The sequence below is a fragment of the Bubalus kerabau genome, chromosome 11 (genome assembly GCF_029407905.1).
Source record: "Bubalus kerabau isolate K-KA32 ecotype Philippines breed swamp buffalo chromosome 11, PCC_UOA_SB_1v2, whole genome shotgun sequence".
Lineage (NCBI taxonomy): Eukaryota > Metazoa > Chordata > Mammalia > Artiodactyla > Bovidae > Bubalus > Bubalus kerabau.
Window position 1 is genome coordinate 48,745,675 of NC_073634.1, and position 15,940 is coordinate 48,761,614.

Here is a 15,940-nt window from a genome sequence, read left to right on the forward strand (position 1 = left end):
CCTCTGAGGCCAAAAAACCAAAACATAAAACAGAAGCAATATTGTAGTAAATTCAATAAAGACTTCAAAGAACAGTCCACATCAAAAAATATTTTAAAAATAGGATACTTGTAAAGTAACCAGTACATATAATGACAAAAGACCGGTTCCCAGAATATATAGAGAGTCCTGCAGTTCAAGAAGCAACAGAACAACAACTCAATTGAAAGCAAGTGGAGACAGTCATTCATTGTCCAGAAGGACAGCACAGATGATGAATCAACTCAGAAAAGCTCACTGCTTTTCTGATCCAAGACCACAGGGGGAATGCCTTTTAACACTAGATGGACAGAAATGGCCCAGGCTGATGATGTGAGCATCAGGGAGGCTGGGAGGCAGTGGAAATCCTCCTACTGTGCCAAGACGGGGGGAAGGCAGTTCTGCCTGGGAAGATGATGTGGGGTTGGATGGAAAGCTGGATGCTGACACAGTACCAGGAGGCATCTCCACGCCTCATCCGCAGCACAGAAATTGTGCTCGGTCCAGAGCAACCCTGCTTCTGACAGTTAAAGAGGGGCTTTGAAAAAGTGCAAGTGTCAGTCGCTCTGTCGTGTCTGTCTCTTTGCAACCCCGTGGACTGAAGCTAGCCGGGCTCCTCTGTCCATAGCATTTTCCAGGCAAGAAAACTGGAGTAGGTAGTCATTCCCTTCTCCAGGGGATTGTCCCGACCCAGGGATTGAACCTGAGTCTCCTGCACTGCCAGACGATTCTTTACTGTCTGAGCCACCAGAGAAGCCCACCACATCTGGGGGTGGGTGCCAAATATCCATTTTGATCTTTGGTCAGTTTTTCTTGGGTTATATGTATTTTTGATACTGAGTTGCTTGTTGCTGTTATTGTTTAGGAATTAAGTCCATGGGGTTGCAAAGAGTCAGACGACTTAGTCACTTACGTCCATTGAGTCGGTGATGCCATCCAACCATCCTCTGCTGTCCCCTTCTCCTCCTGCATTCAATCGTTCCCAGCATCAGGGTCTTTTCCAATGAGTCAGCTCCTCCCATCAGGTGACCAAAGTACTGGAGTTTAGCATCAGTCCTTCCAATGAATATTCAGAGCTGATTTCCTGTAGGATTGACTGGTTTGATCTCTTTGCTGACCAAGGGACTCTCAAGAGTCTTCTCCAGAACCACAGTTCAAAACTGTCAGTTCTTCAGCACTCAGCTTTCTCTATGGCCCAACCCTCACATCTGTACACGACCCCTGGAAAAACCATCAGCTTTGACTATCTAGACCTTTGTTGGCAAACTGCTATCTCTATACGTGTCACAAAATCTGCTGTAAGAACTCAGGTTAAGAGCACAGGCTCTTCGTGCCCAATCCCTCCAACCAAAGCAAGGCTGACTTGGGGCGGGAGGGGGGCGGTCCTCAGATTCCCTGCATTTCCCACTCATTCCCCAAGTCCTGGATGGCAGGGTGCAGGGGTGGGGGTGCCAGAAAGGAAGCAGCATTTCTACAGAAACGCCCCCTGTGGATGAAGCATCCCACTTCCCCCAGTGAGCTGGGGGCTGCCCTGGGCTGCCCCTGACCATGGCCTGCCCACTTGTGCCTGGGGAGGTCTGCATACAGGTGGGAGAGCCAGGGCAGGCCAGAGAGCCTCCACCAACTCCGTCAATTCACATGTCAATGTGACTGTCAGTCAAAGTCGACTCCGAGAGGCTCAGAAGGCAGATGTTATTTCACAGTGAGATGCAGGGTTGGCCCCCAGTTGGGGACCAGCAGGTAGACACGGTCACCCCCCTCAGCAAGCACTGAGGGCTACTGGCCTGCATTCAAAACTGCTTCTGCTACTGTCTTGCTCATTAACACAGCACCAAAAACTGCTCCCCTTAAACTGATCTTTCATGGTTTCAGTTATTCATACCCTTTATTCATACCTTTCATACCAGTTACTCATTTGATTCATACCATATCACTCAATATGATTTTATAACCATCTCAACATCTTGAAATCAAATAGTTTCCATAATAGCCAAAAGCAAAGTTGATTCTGATCAGCAGAAACCTAAAACTCAAGGTGCTTTTCCACTCTCTGCACTGAGACAGGCCAGCAACAGGAGAAGGTAGGACCCCTGGAACCACCAGTGACCCTCCAACTGTGTTCCTGGACCACTAGGGCTGCTCATTGCAGTTTTCTACACTTCAGAAAAAGTGTAGGGGGAGAAAAAAACAACTCCAGACTGGCACACACTGCAGTGGGTACATACATGAATTCTCATCTGGCCATGGATGAGTTCAGCATTTCTTAGCTTTACTGACGTACGCTTAGAAGTGACACGTATTAAATGTGTATAGATGGATGAGTTTGGACATATGCATATACCCTTGATCCCCAAAACAAGGTAATAAATACATCCATTACCTCCAAAAAATTTACCCATTTGAGGTCTAGTTTGCTTTTGAAAAGCTGACACCCCTACCCGGCAACACACACAGACACAGGACAAATATGTTTTTGCTTTTCTGGAGGAAGGATGCCAAGAAAAACTCTTCACCTCTCCTAATTTTGGAACCTCAAGTGCAGCAGCGCTCTATTTAAAGCTCCAAGTGGCTGGAGTGGCCTGTTTCTTAGAATTGTACACACGCGGTCCAGGGACGCTGAGACCAAGACAGCGTCTATGTGGTCAGCGCCCCCATAGCCCCCATGCAGCCCTGAGTCAGGCATCACCATCTGCTGGGCCATCCTGGCAAATAAAGTGAACTCTTCAGACTCTTTTCCACCTTTTATAAAATGGGGGGGAGATAGCCACATCACCTGATCTTAGAATTTATAAGAAAATTCATTTGCAAGCTATAAGGTACAATTCAGAGAGTAGTGAAGACATGACTGTAAAGCTATGAATTCATTTCTATAATCTTTCCTAAGGAAAAGAATGGGGGTGGCAGGGGCAAGGGTTTGCTTTTTGTGTTTTTAATTTGGCCACCTTTGATGTGAAGAGCTGACTCACTGGAAACAACCCTGATGGTGAGAAAGATGGAGGGCAAGAGGAAAAGGGGGCAGCAGAGGATGAGGTGGTTGGGTGGCATCACTGACTCAACGGATGTGAGTTTGAGCAAACTCCGGGAGACGGTGGAAGACAGAGAAGCCTGGCGAGATGCAGTCCATGGAGCTGCAAAGAGTCAGATATGATTTAGAAACTGAACAGCAACAATCTGTGTCCAGCCTTCAAGCAAGTCACACTGATGGGGCATGTTGGCTGTGACAGAAAAGGGAAATGCTTGCCTAAGCTTTGATCATCACCTCAACCAGCAGAAAAGGATGATTTCATGGCTGCACAAAGAAACGATCAATCTTGATTTTCTGTGGCTTTGCTCTTGACACAGGTACTATGGAAAACGCAGGGGACACATGGGATGATCACGCACATAGGAAGGGTAAGAGGTCCCTCTGCCTCCACAAATGACTTCTCTCAGAGGTCAGATGGTAAACTGGGAGCCACAAACACACAGTGACACCTGAGACGGACACAAGTGCAGGTCCAAAGACCACTGAGCTGGCCCTGGGGTCTCGGGAGGAACGAAGCCTCTGGGGGATTCAGGTCTCGGCTCCCACCCTCAACTCCTTCCAAAGGCTTCCTTCATGCATTCCTTGAGATTCCAAAGGGACTGGTTTCCAAACCAACCTTTGTTGCTGGAGATTTTGCGAGGGAAAATAAATAAAATTCACTGTCGAGCAAGAATGAAAGGCTTTGGGTCAGAAAGATGTGGGTGCACAGCCCACTTTGTCCTACAAGCACTGGGTTGTGGCCAAGTTGTTTCATCTCTCAGAGTGGTGAGGGGTCCCTGGTTTAAGGAAAGCACTCCAATACCAGTCTCCGCCATGTCACTTCTGTGGGATGTCAGAGACAGGAAGCAGAAGGAATACCAGCTTGGAAGCAGTGGACCATGGGCAGGGCAGAACGCTGCTGTGTGAGTTCCACTCTGAGACCCTGGGAACCATCTTCGCTCAGTGTCTCTGCCTATGCAATAGGGGGTAATAAGGACCTGTATTTCAGCCACAGATAGTGTCCTGGATGGAGAAGGCAATGGCACCCCACTCCAGTACTCTTGCCTGGAAAATCCCATGGATGGAGGAACCTGGTGGGCTGCAGTCCATGGGGTTGCTAGGAGTCGGACACGACTGAGCGACTTCACTTTCACTTTTCACTTTCATGCATTGGAGGAGGAAATGGCAACCCACTCCAGTGTTCTTGCCTGGGGAATCCCAGGGACGGGGAAGCCTGGTGGGCTGCCGTCTATGAGGTCGCACAGTCAGACTGAAGTGACTTAGCAGCAGCAGCAGCAGCAGCAGCAGTGTCCTGGAGGGGCCAAGCCTGAGTCAAGCCCCTGATAAGTACCTGGTACTTTACATCTGCCTCCACTGATTCACAAGTAGGTTAACTGTGGTAGAATCAACACAATAAAATTTTTTGTTAAGCAACATTCAGTACTTACTGGGCAATTATTTAAACCAATTATTGCAGCTCTAGCCACTACATCTACTAGAACATCAAAGGCTACAGCCAACCCTAGACACTGAGTAACCCCTGATGCTTTCAAATTGTCATGCTAGAGAAGATTCTTGAGAGTCCCTTGGACTGCAAGATCAAACCAGTCAGTCCTAAAGGAAATCAACCTTGAATATTCATTGAAAGGACTGATGCTGAAGCTGAAGCTCCAATACTTCAGCCCCTGATTCCAAGAGTCAACTCATTGCAAAAGACTCTGACGCTGGGAAAGATTGAGGGCAACAGGAGAAGGAGGCAACGGAGAATGAGATGGTTCGATGGCATCACGGACTCAATGAACATGAATTTGAGCAGATTCCAGGAGATAGTGAAGGACAGAGAAGCTTGGAGTGCTACAGTCCATGGGGTCACAAAGAATTGGACATGACTTAGTGACTGAACAACAACAAATATTTCAAGCAAATATTAGCAGACCTAAAGGGAGAAATAGACAACAATACAGTAATAGTAGGGCACTTCAATATACCACTTTCAACAATGGATAGATCATCCAGGCAGAAAATCAATAAGAAAATTTGTACTTAAACTACACACTAGACCAGATGGACTGGACATTGACAAAGCATTTCATCCAATAGGGGCAGGCAGAACACATATTTTTATAAAGCACACATGGAACATTCTCCAGGATATACAGTATCATATATTAGGCCAGAAACAAGTATTAATAAAATTAAGAATGAAATTACATCTCTTCCCATCACAATAATCAGTTATAAGAAGAAAATTGGAAAATTCATAAATACATGAAAGTTAAATAGCATATTACTGAACAACCAATGGGTCAAAGAAGAAATAAAAAAATATATGAGACATTAAGAGACACAAACTACCATGAATAAGCAACAAGGATGTATTCTAAAGCACAAGAAAATATAGCCATTATTTTGTAATGATTTTAAATGGAGTACAATGTATAAAGGGCTCCCCTGATAGCTCAGTTGGTAAAGAATCCACCTGCAATGTAGGGGATCCTGGTTTGATTCGTGGGTCAGGAAGATCCCCTGAAGAAGGGATAGGCTACCCACTCCAGCATTCTTGGGCTTCCCTTGTGGCTCAGCTGGTAAAGAATCTGCCTGCAATGTGGGAGACCTGGGTTCGATTCCTGGGTTGGGAAGATTCCCCTGGAGAAGGGAATGGCTACCCACTCCAATATTCCGGCCTGGAGAATTCCATGGACTTTATAGTCCATGGGGGTTGCAAAGAGTTGGACCAACTGAGCAACTTTCGCTTTCACTTTCACAATGCATAAAAAACACTGATCACTATGTTGTACATGTGAAACTAATATAACATTGTAAATCAAGTCTATTTCAATAAAAAAAACTATCTTGAGACAAATTAAAATGGAAACACAATAGACCAAAACTAATGGGATGCATTAAAAATAGTTCTAGCAGTGAAGTTCAGAGTGATAAAAACCCACGTTAAAAAAAAACTGAGATCCAAATAAAGAAAACTTTACACCTCAAGGAACCAGAAAAAGAAGACCAAGTGAAGCCCATAGTTAGTAGAAGGAAGGATAGTAATCAGAGAAAAAATAAATGAAATAAAGACTAAAAAGATAACAGAAAAGGTCAGTACAATGATGCCTATGCTAACATTTACACCTTGGGTATTCACATCAGCAACTGCCACAGCATGAAATCCAGTCTGGATTATCTTTCTGTGCCCATATGTCTTGTCATCTACGCACTGTCTTCCTGTATAACACCCACGTCCTTCCACCTATTAGACTGCTCTCCTGAAAAAGTCCTCAAGTAGATTTTCAAACAATCTTCAGCACAACATATGAACTATTCACATCCTCCATCTCCAGGAAATACCAGCCAGCCTCCAACAATAGTGAGTCACTGTCAATGCTGAGTTATCCAGGGAATAATTAAGGGCAGACTCTACATTGTTAAGTTTACTCCAATGGAAATGGAAGGGGCTTGTCTCCACGCTCCTCCCATGATCTCCACTCCCCTCAAATCAGGCAAAGTCAAGGCCGGGGAGTTCTCAGGACCTGGCTCCTTAATTTCAACATGGGAGGGATGGTCAGGGGAGAAAAGAATGCAGCGCAGGGACTACAGGCCCTGGATACAGGGGGCTCGGGGGGCACCCAGAGATGCAGCTGACATCCCTCAAGACTGCTCCCCTCGGTCCAGCCCCAGGGACGGCTAGCTGAGATGACACCAACTTGGGGTGCCCAGTAATGTGGAAATGTTTCCGAGGCTGACTCCTCACTTAGCACCTAACCAGGTTGGCACTGTTTTCTTTCTCTCCAGGACAAGGCAAGTGACAGGCTGACCAAACCGTCACCTTTCCTGTGGGCACATCAAAGACCACTGACCCAATAGCATATGCCAGTCCCCACCTGTTACTGCTTAAATGATGTGCAGACTGATTACCATGGGCTTCTCAGGTGGCTCAAGGGTAAAGAATTTGCCTGCCATGCAACTGGGCTTGATCCTTGAATCAGAAGATCCAGAAGTAGGAAATGGCAGCCCACTCCAATATTCTTGCCTGGAGAAGCCCATGGACAGAGGAGCTTGGCAGGCTACAGTCCATGGGGTTGCCGAGTCCAACATGACTTAGCAGCTAATCAGCAGCGGCAGCAGCCCTGTGCCTTAAGACCCATGATGCCCCTGCTCCAAGTCCCCTTCTTTAAAATTCACTCAGTTTCCCTGCCTCGGGCACTCGAGACTTGCTCTAAGAACCTGACATAGCGGAAACCAGAGCTGTCAGGGTCACACCCCATCCCACAAGGCCACAAGAAAAAGAGTCTGGAACAACTGTATTCCATCTATTTTTGTAGCTACTGAAACAGTCACAGCAGGAAGAGTAGCCTAGAATCCAGCTGTGCTCACAGTCAATATTTATTACGTGAAAGGACAGATCTACTGATTTTCCCACTGGACAGTTTTCAAAACCACAAAAGCAATTCTTAATAAGAAAATCATGGTTTTGCTGTGTCTGTCATAAACTTAAAAGTCTATTTAAAATTACATGCATACAAATATTTTTGTAAGTATCTTTGCATGATAATCTGCATATAACTGTCCACCGGGCATCACCTCTTGTTTGCGTGCTGATAACAGACTCTCGCTGGGCACTTACGCAGAACACATCAACACTTCCTCAATTAAGCCTGTGATTTCCCCCTGACTTATGACCTTCTGGAAGAGGACCCTGACAGTCACTTAGAGTCTGCTAATGTCACCCATGACCGAGCTTCTAAAGAATTCATGTCAAGACTCCATTACTGATGAATCACTAATGAATTCTGTTGACCAGATTCAAGGATTTACACTAATTTCTAGCTTAGATTAGCATGAAATCTAACAAACCAATTGATATATGACTATACTTACAAATGAGCAAGTTTTAATAGGTTTCCCTTCAACAACTATTTAAAAAATTGAGTGGTCATCGCTAAGATTTTTTTATGAAAAGGAAACCTCCCAGGATTGGACATGAAACACCCAATGCCGTCCACTCACACAAGGTCTGGAAGAGAAACCTGGGAGGGGCTGTTCACTGCCCAGGAGGACGTAAAGCCAGAGAGAGCCGGCAACGTCCTGTGGGGAGAAGGCAGTCTCGGGGTCACTTACGGGGACACAGAGAGGAGGAGGGCTTGGATCAGCTGCTGAGATGAGCTCCAGGTTCTCAATTCCAAATCAGGACCTGACCTGGAAATCACAATGGATGCCCCGCCTCTTCCCCAAACAGGTGGGAAGAGGGTCGCTTGCTCTAAGGAAACAGTAAAGCAGAATTCACCATCTTACTCTAAGACACGACGTATTGACTCCATGACCTTCTCCTGGCCACACATCAAAGGGGAACGTAACTGAAATCCAGGTGGTTCAAAAACAAAAAGGGGGTTGAGAAGAAAAACCTGATTTACAAAAAGTTTAGTAGCAGTTTTAGACCAAATGAAAGAAAATTCTAATTTATATTAAAAGTAAGAAATCTACAACACTCAAACCAAGAGATTTTGTAGTCTGAAGTCACGGGTTCAAGAATAGTTTAAAGCCAGATTTATGATTACCAAAGAGGAAAGGTCGGGGGAGAGATAAATTAGGAGTTTGGGGCTGACATGTATAGACTACTTAATATAAAAATAGATAATTAACAAGGACCTACTGTATAGCACAGGGAACTTTACTCAATATTCTGTAATAACCTAAAAAGGAAAAAAATTTGAAAAAAATGTATGTGTGTATTTATATAAGACTGAATCACTTTGCTGTACACCTGAAACACAACATTGCAAAGCAATTATATTCTCTAATGTAAAACAAAAAAAATTTTTTTTTAAAGAATAGTATAAAGGAATTTGTGAATAATAGAAGCAAAATAAGCCTTGAAAGGAAAGCTCATAAATTGGGTGTTATTCCTCCACAAACCTAGACAGTGTGTTAAAAAGCAGAGACATCAGTTTGCTGACAAAGGTCTGTACTGTCGAAGCTATGGTTTTCCCAGTAGTCATGTATGGATGTGAGCATTGGACCACAGAGAAGGCTAAGCACTGCAGAACTGATGCTTTCAAATTGTGGTGCTAGAGAAGGCTCTAGAGAGCCCCTTGGGCTGTGAGGAGATCAAAGTAGTCAATCCTGTGCTGTGCTTAGTCACTTCAGTTATGTTCAACTGGAATGGGTTGCCATGCCCTCCTCCAGGGGATCTTCCCAATCCAGGGATTGAACCCAGGTCTCCTGCATTGCAGGCAGATTCTTTACCATCTAAGTCACCAGGGAAGCCCACTTAAGCCTAAAGAAAATCAATTCTGAATATTCACTGGAAGGACTGATGCTGAAGCTTAAACTCCAATATTTTGGCCACCTGATGAGAAAAGCCAACTCACTGGAAAAGACTCTGATGCTGGGAAAGATGGAAGGCAAAAGAAGAGGGTGACAAAGGATGAGATGGTTGGATGGTATCACCAACTCAATGGACATGAGTTTAAGCAAATTCCGGGAGATGGTGAAAGACAGGGAAGCCTGGTGTGCTGCAATCCACGGGGTTGCAAACAGTTGGACACGACTGAGTGAGTGAACAACAAACCTCCACTTAGGAGACAACACTCTGAAGGTGAATTGGACCTTCTCATAAAGCACTTTATTGCCCAGTCAGAGCCAGGACCCCAGAGGAACTGACTGCCAGCCAGCATCTTGTATCATCTAAATTAAATGGTCCAAAATCATGTTAGGGCTGAGAAATGCCTATTGTAGAGATATTCTTTTGTCCAGTACCTGTTATTCCAGGAGCCTTGAATCTCAAGCCATATGCTGTGGCACAAGTACAATTTTAACACGAGAAGATTTCTCATAGGAACACATAAACCCTCCCTCGGAATCCTTATCCATTTGATGTTTTGATGCAACCTTATCTTCCCAGCATCCAAGCTAGGATGAAGCCTCACAAGATGGAGCTCACCCTGAAGACAGCTCCTACGTATTCCGGACACCCATCCCACGCGACACAGAGAAGGCCCATCTCCTACAGACACAAGCTACCTGTCCAGCCAGGAGCTCAGGCGCCGGGCATCTCACAGGTTGGAGGCACCCACGGTCCTGCCTCCTAGCTTACCTGCTGCCACCATGTACCAAAGCAGGAACAGTGAGTCTAATTTCTGAACCACATCCCTTGGCAACTTACATTTTATAAGGCTAAACAAATCAGAGCTACATTTATTGCCGTTTTACTAACGTAAAGCGTACGCCCAGTGCAACGTGGGCATCTAAGGCGAAAGCAGTCACTCCTCCTGCCTGTCTCAGGCGGAAAGCCACACTCACCTTCGGCACCCAGTTACGAGAGGTGACACACAACGCAGAGCTCCTCAAAGGCTGAGTTCCTCAGCTGACTGCACCTGAAGTCACCAAGCTGCTGGAGTTCTCCAAATTCTCCTATCCAATTCAAATCTCAGCAGAGAGTGACGATCCAGGAAGTTGCTCGAAGAAAAGGAACGTAGGAAATCTGAAAAGAGACAGAAGAGACCATTTATCAGGGCAGCTTGCTTGTTGGATTTTAAGTTACTGCTTGAGAAATAACTGATTATTTGTTTACCTGAAATCAGTATTTTACTTGTTGTTTAGTCACTCAGTTGTGTCCAACTCCTTCTGACCCCATGGACTGTAGCCTGTTAGGCATCTCTGTCCATGGGATTCCTCAGGCAAGAATAATGGAGTGGGTTGCCATTTCCTTCTCCAAATATTTTTAATAGACCCCAGGAAAAAATGTGCTTTATATTTACTGACCTCGACCCAAACAAAAACTCCTTTGCCCTGCTCTACTTTCCAGACCCTGGGTCAACGTGGAGGCAGAGGGTAGGTGGGGACCCCCTTGGGGATAACCAAGGGACCCAAGCTCCCAGATCTCTTCCAGCCCCCTCCCCACAATATCGCTGCCCACACCCTCCAAGCCTGCTGAAAACAAAAGAGCAGCTGCCAAGTGGAAATTCAAAAAGCCTGTCTGGGAGCCTAATTAGGGAGAAGAATTGCAGAGAATGGATATCATGTAGAGATTTCATCTCCTGCGCGGACCATTCACTGAGAAAGGCCCTGCCAGACCCACAGCTTCGTCCTTATCGGGATGAACACACACACACACACACTCTCTCTCTCTCACTACTATATATAAAATAGATAGCTAACAAGGACCTACTGTATAGCACAAGGAACTCTACTCAATACTCTAATGACATATACGGGAAAAGAATCTGAAAAAGAGAGGCTATACTGTATGTATATGTCATGTGTATGACTGACTCACTTTGCCATACAATGGAAACTAACACAACATTGTACATCAGCTAGACTCCAATAAAAATTTTTAAAAAGAAAATATCGCTACAGGAATCTGAAGACAGCATCCTGAAATTACAGAGGAGGAGCCGACAGAGGGTCCCGCAACCCCCTCCCTCCCAGCTGTGGGATTTGGCCTTATGGCCCCTGACACCTGGGTACCTATTTTCAGTCCTGATTTGTCCTTTGAGGGGACCCTGAGGCACTGTGGACTCCAAGAGGGTTCACTGGCATCTTTAATTATGCTTCAAAGCCTGAAGGGATCTGTCCTGACCATTCACTTGTACAAGGTCTATTAATTCATCAAATCATGATGATGACTCACAACATTATTAAACACCCCACAGAAGAGTCGAGTTCTATTTTAGTCAAATAGAAAAGAATAATTCAGGGAAGGCTTTAAGGCAAGTTCACAAATGTCGATTAAAAAATGAATTCCATTTATGCATTCTCTGGTATTATTTTAAGGGCTTGAATGATTTTTGTTTTGTTTTGTTTGAATGTATGATTTAACACAAGGGAAAGGTGCTGGGCAGACACACCAGGGATACGAGACCTGGACGAGATCTTAGATGCGCACCAGGATGGAGGCCTTCTCTCTGCCGTGTGTTTTCAGAAACAAGACAGAAAACAGACGCTTTGCTATCTGGACTCCAGTCCTGACCAAGGATTCCTATTTCTCACTGTGGGCCTGACACATGCCACTTACTGAAGAAACCCACTGGCTAAACACTGCTGTGTCTGCAAACACCGCTTCTGTATTAGTAGTATTTTCAGGGGTTCTTCTGGACATAAGTTGTAGCTTTAAAATTTTCATTGAAAAGTGAATGTGCCTAGAGTCAGAGCTCAAGCCAAGGCCCTTGGGTGTCTGGGGGGCTGTCTGAGTTGCCCCCTGTGTGTATGGTGCTCTCATGGTGTGTGTATATGTGTGTGTGATTTAATCTTCCCAATAACCTCCTGGGATAGATACTAATATTCACTTTGCCGCGGGACTTAATGTTCTCATAGAGGCAGAGATTCTCCTTAGCAGTCTTGGAGTGAGGAATGCAAGCCTCCAAAGCTGAACCTACCACACCAGCAGCAAGCCTAGTGCCAGAAAATTTATCTTCCTTCCCAGCTCACCAGTGCCACGGCCTGGGTCTGGAAGTCTTGTCCTCTGACACTCGCTGTGGCCATCCAGGTGGATGCCCAGGATCTGAGCCAATGACAAGGTTCCAACCAGAGCCTCCCTGGGAAAGATTGAGGGCAGGAGGAGAAGGGGGTAGCAGAGGATGAGATGGTTGGATGGCATCACTGACTCAGTGGACATGAATCTGAGCCAACTCCGGGAGACAGAAGGAGCCTGCAATGCTGCAGTCCATGGGGTCACAAAGAGTCAGACGCAGCTGAACAACAACAAAGATGGCCTGGTCACCTGAGATCCGACTGTGTGAGATGGAGGGGTGGTGTTTTCTTCAAGAAAAGCATCTCACTGACCAAGCGTCAGTGCACGAACCACACACCTTCCTCAGAAGTGAACACAAAGACCAAGCTGCTCCCTTGCTGGGTTTCCATGAAGTCCACCCACTGCCACGTTTAACGTGGACTATTTAAAGCCTCTGTTAAGGACGAGCACTTCAGATCAGGTCTTCAGTACAACATGTGATAGAATCCACCAGGAAAGCATACACTTTGTAGAAAACCACCTCTGACTGGCAACACTGCCAGGTTTAAGGTCACTGGGGCCAAGGTGGTCACTGGGGGACATTTCACAGCCTACTCAGGCAGGAGGGGACAGTGTATGCTTGTCCTTAAAGGCATTTCCCCACAAGCACCACTTGCATCTCCCCACAGGAATTAAAGCGATGAGGACAGAGTAAAGGAAATTAACACAAATACTAAATGCACCCCTTTCTCCACAATGATCTGGACCCCGATCATTCTACCACGGCAAAACCAGAGGACTATCTGAATTCTCTGCAATACTGAGGTTTTCTTTTTCTCCACTATGTTCTGAAAACCTGGGCCCGACCTGGGGTTCTTCCCGGTCTCGGGGGGCATTCAGCCAGGACACCAGCGAGGGTGCTCGGGTCAGGTGGCTGCTAACCAGCAGCCCTGCTTGTCCCCACGGGCCTGGCCTCCAGACACCCAAACCATCTGTCCCGGCCCCGCCTGAACTCCAGGTGCCCCACGGAGCCTGCCCTGGCTGCTTTTCTGGGCCACCTGAGTGGTTTCCTCTGAACCTCAGTGGATGTGGCCATTCAGGGCTGGTGTCCATCATTGACAGGCTTCCCTGCTGTAGAGTCTTCAGGATTAATGGAGGCTCATGACCTTCCATTGAGGCCGAAGACTGGAGCCCCCCCTCTTTGGGCAGGATGGACATGCAGTCCTGCCTACTGCTCAGATGATGTGAATCCTCTAAAGGCTCCCCATGAAGACCAGCACTCCACCTCCCAACCCACAGAAGCAGAGAAGCGGCTGGACAGGTCCCAGGGACACTGTGTTGATGGCTCCACCTTCACCAAAGCCTCATCCACCTTCACGGCAGCCCAGGAGACACACCTCAAACCACCAGACCCTCAGGCCCAGAGCTAGGATTCAAACCCAGGCCCGCCTGACTGCAGAGCCCCACTGGACTCTTTCTCCCCACATGGATCACCACTAAAGGGCCAGAACCTCCAGACCTGGGCAAAGGTCGTGTATCACTGCCATCAGTCTGGAGTGTCTGCCACAATAGGAGCCCGGCTTCTGCCTCTCAAATCAGGGAAGGACAGTGTCATAATTTCTAAGACGCAAGTCCATGACCACACATGCCACCTTAATCCGAGAACAAACTTGTGGTTACCAAGGGGTGGGATGGGGAGGTTGGGGTTAGCAGATATAAGCTATTATCTATAGGATGGATAAACAACAAGGTCCTACTGTATAACACAGGGAATTATATTCAACATCCTGTGATTCAGACTTAGAGAATGAACTTATGGTTGCTGGAGGGAGGGATGAAGGGAAGGGATAGGTAGGGAGTTTGGGATGGACATGAACACACTGCTGTATTTAAAATGGATAACTAACAAGGACCTACTGTGTAGTACAGGAAACTCTGCTCGGTGTTATGTGGTAGCCTGGATGGGAGGGGACTTTGGGGGAGAATGGATACATGTGTATGTATGGCTGAGTCCCTTCACTGTTCACCTGAAACTATCACAACATTGTTAATCAGCTCTACTCCAATATAAAGTAAAAAGTTTTAAAAAACCCTATGATAAGCCATAAAGGAAATGAATATAAAAAATAACATATATATGTGTATAACTGAGTCACTTTGCTATACAGCAGAAATTAACACAACATTGTTAAAATTAATAAAGTATATACATAAATAAAAACAAAGGCACTATTTCTCTTAGATGTCAATGCAGAAAAAAATTATTGAGTTACACTGTTTGACTGTTGAACACTGCATATAAGCTCAAGACTCTTGGATTATGCCAGATGAGTATCATGACCAAACCTCATAGTACATGAGTATGAAATAAACATGCAAGACACACGCAGTGAACTGCCCAGACCCCTCATCTGCAGGTCAAGCTAAAGGCAATTACATTTTTTTCTTTTACTAAAAAGAAAAAAACAACGCTAATGCTTCCAGAGACAGGACCCCACTTGCTTCTTACTACCCTGTGCACAGTGCTGACAGCCAGATGTGGGGTCCACATTTCAGAAAGTCCCACCAAATTTGGACTTTTACTCAAGATAAAACTGTCCTGAAAAGGAAACCACCAGATTTTTCTGCCATGGGCTGGAATCAATTTAAATGATAACACTGGTTATCAGTGGACTGCATCTGTGTGAGGATCACAAGTTGATTAATGAAAATGGGGCAGAAAGAGCATGAGTTTCTAACTCTGAACAGCCTCAAGGAGATGTGGCTGGGGAGGTGTGGGGAGCAGGGTCACTGGTCAGATGCCGAGCTCTGAGGGTTCTGTGTTCTGAAATAATGCAGACATCTGCCTTCAAGTCTTCTAGAACTGAGAAGAGAACAAAACTGCCGGCAGTGGGTCGACCACACACGCCATGACCAAAAGACATGGCAGGAGCCGTGGGCCCCAGACCTGCTCAGCCCCCACACGCCCCTCCCACCTTGGTCCTGTTCCTCCACGTCCTCAGTTGTGACAAGGTCTCAATGCCCCTAATCTGTAGCTGTGAGCTCAGCACACGGGAGTGGATGTGAGAATTACCCAAAATTGATGATGTGGAACCAAAATGTATTAATACATTTATCTAAAATACCATGACAAGGAAATCATAAGGCAAATCTTAATATGGATTTAAATTTGACGGTCGCTGCCTCAGAATTCTAGCAGATAGGAATAACATTAGTAACACCTGTTCTAATGCTTTGTAAGATTCTGTGTATATATTTGATGCTAGCCTCTTAATACAACAGTCCCCATCCTCCAAAAGGCATCATAGGTGTTTCTCTGAACCTATTTCCACTGACCCAAATCACAGTTTTCAGAATCAGCATACATGTAGGTGTGTGTATACAACCCTATATACACATACCTGCGTATATATACACATCTCAATGCCATAACTGGATAGTCCAATTACACAAAATATTTTGCGAAG

The 15,940-nt window shown here is 45.7% G+C and overlaps 1 protein-coding gene across 3 annotated transcripts in view; it reads right to left on the bottom strand.

Moving 5' to 3' along the window:
• Nucleotides 1-15,940, bottom strand: part of NCK2 (NCK adaptor protein 2) — a 115,269-nt gene that overhangs the window by 38,955 nt on the left and 60,374 nt on the right. For all 3 annotated transcript variants that reach the window (XM_055540267.1, XM_055540266.1, XM_055540268.1), the window contains exon 2: nucleotides 10,322-10,502. The gene's annotated coding sequence lies outside the window, so the exon portion shown is untranslated. The remainder of the gene's footprint in view (nucleotides 1-10,321; nucleotides 10,503-15,940) is intronic.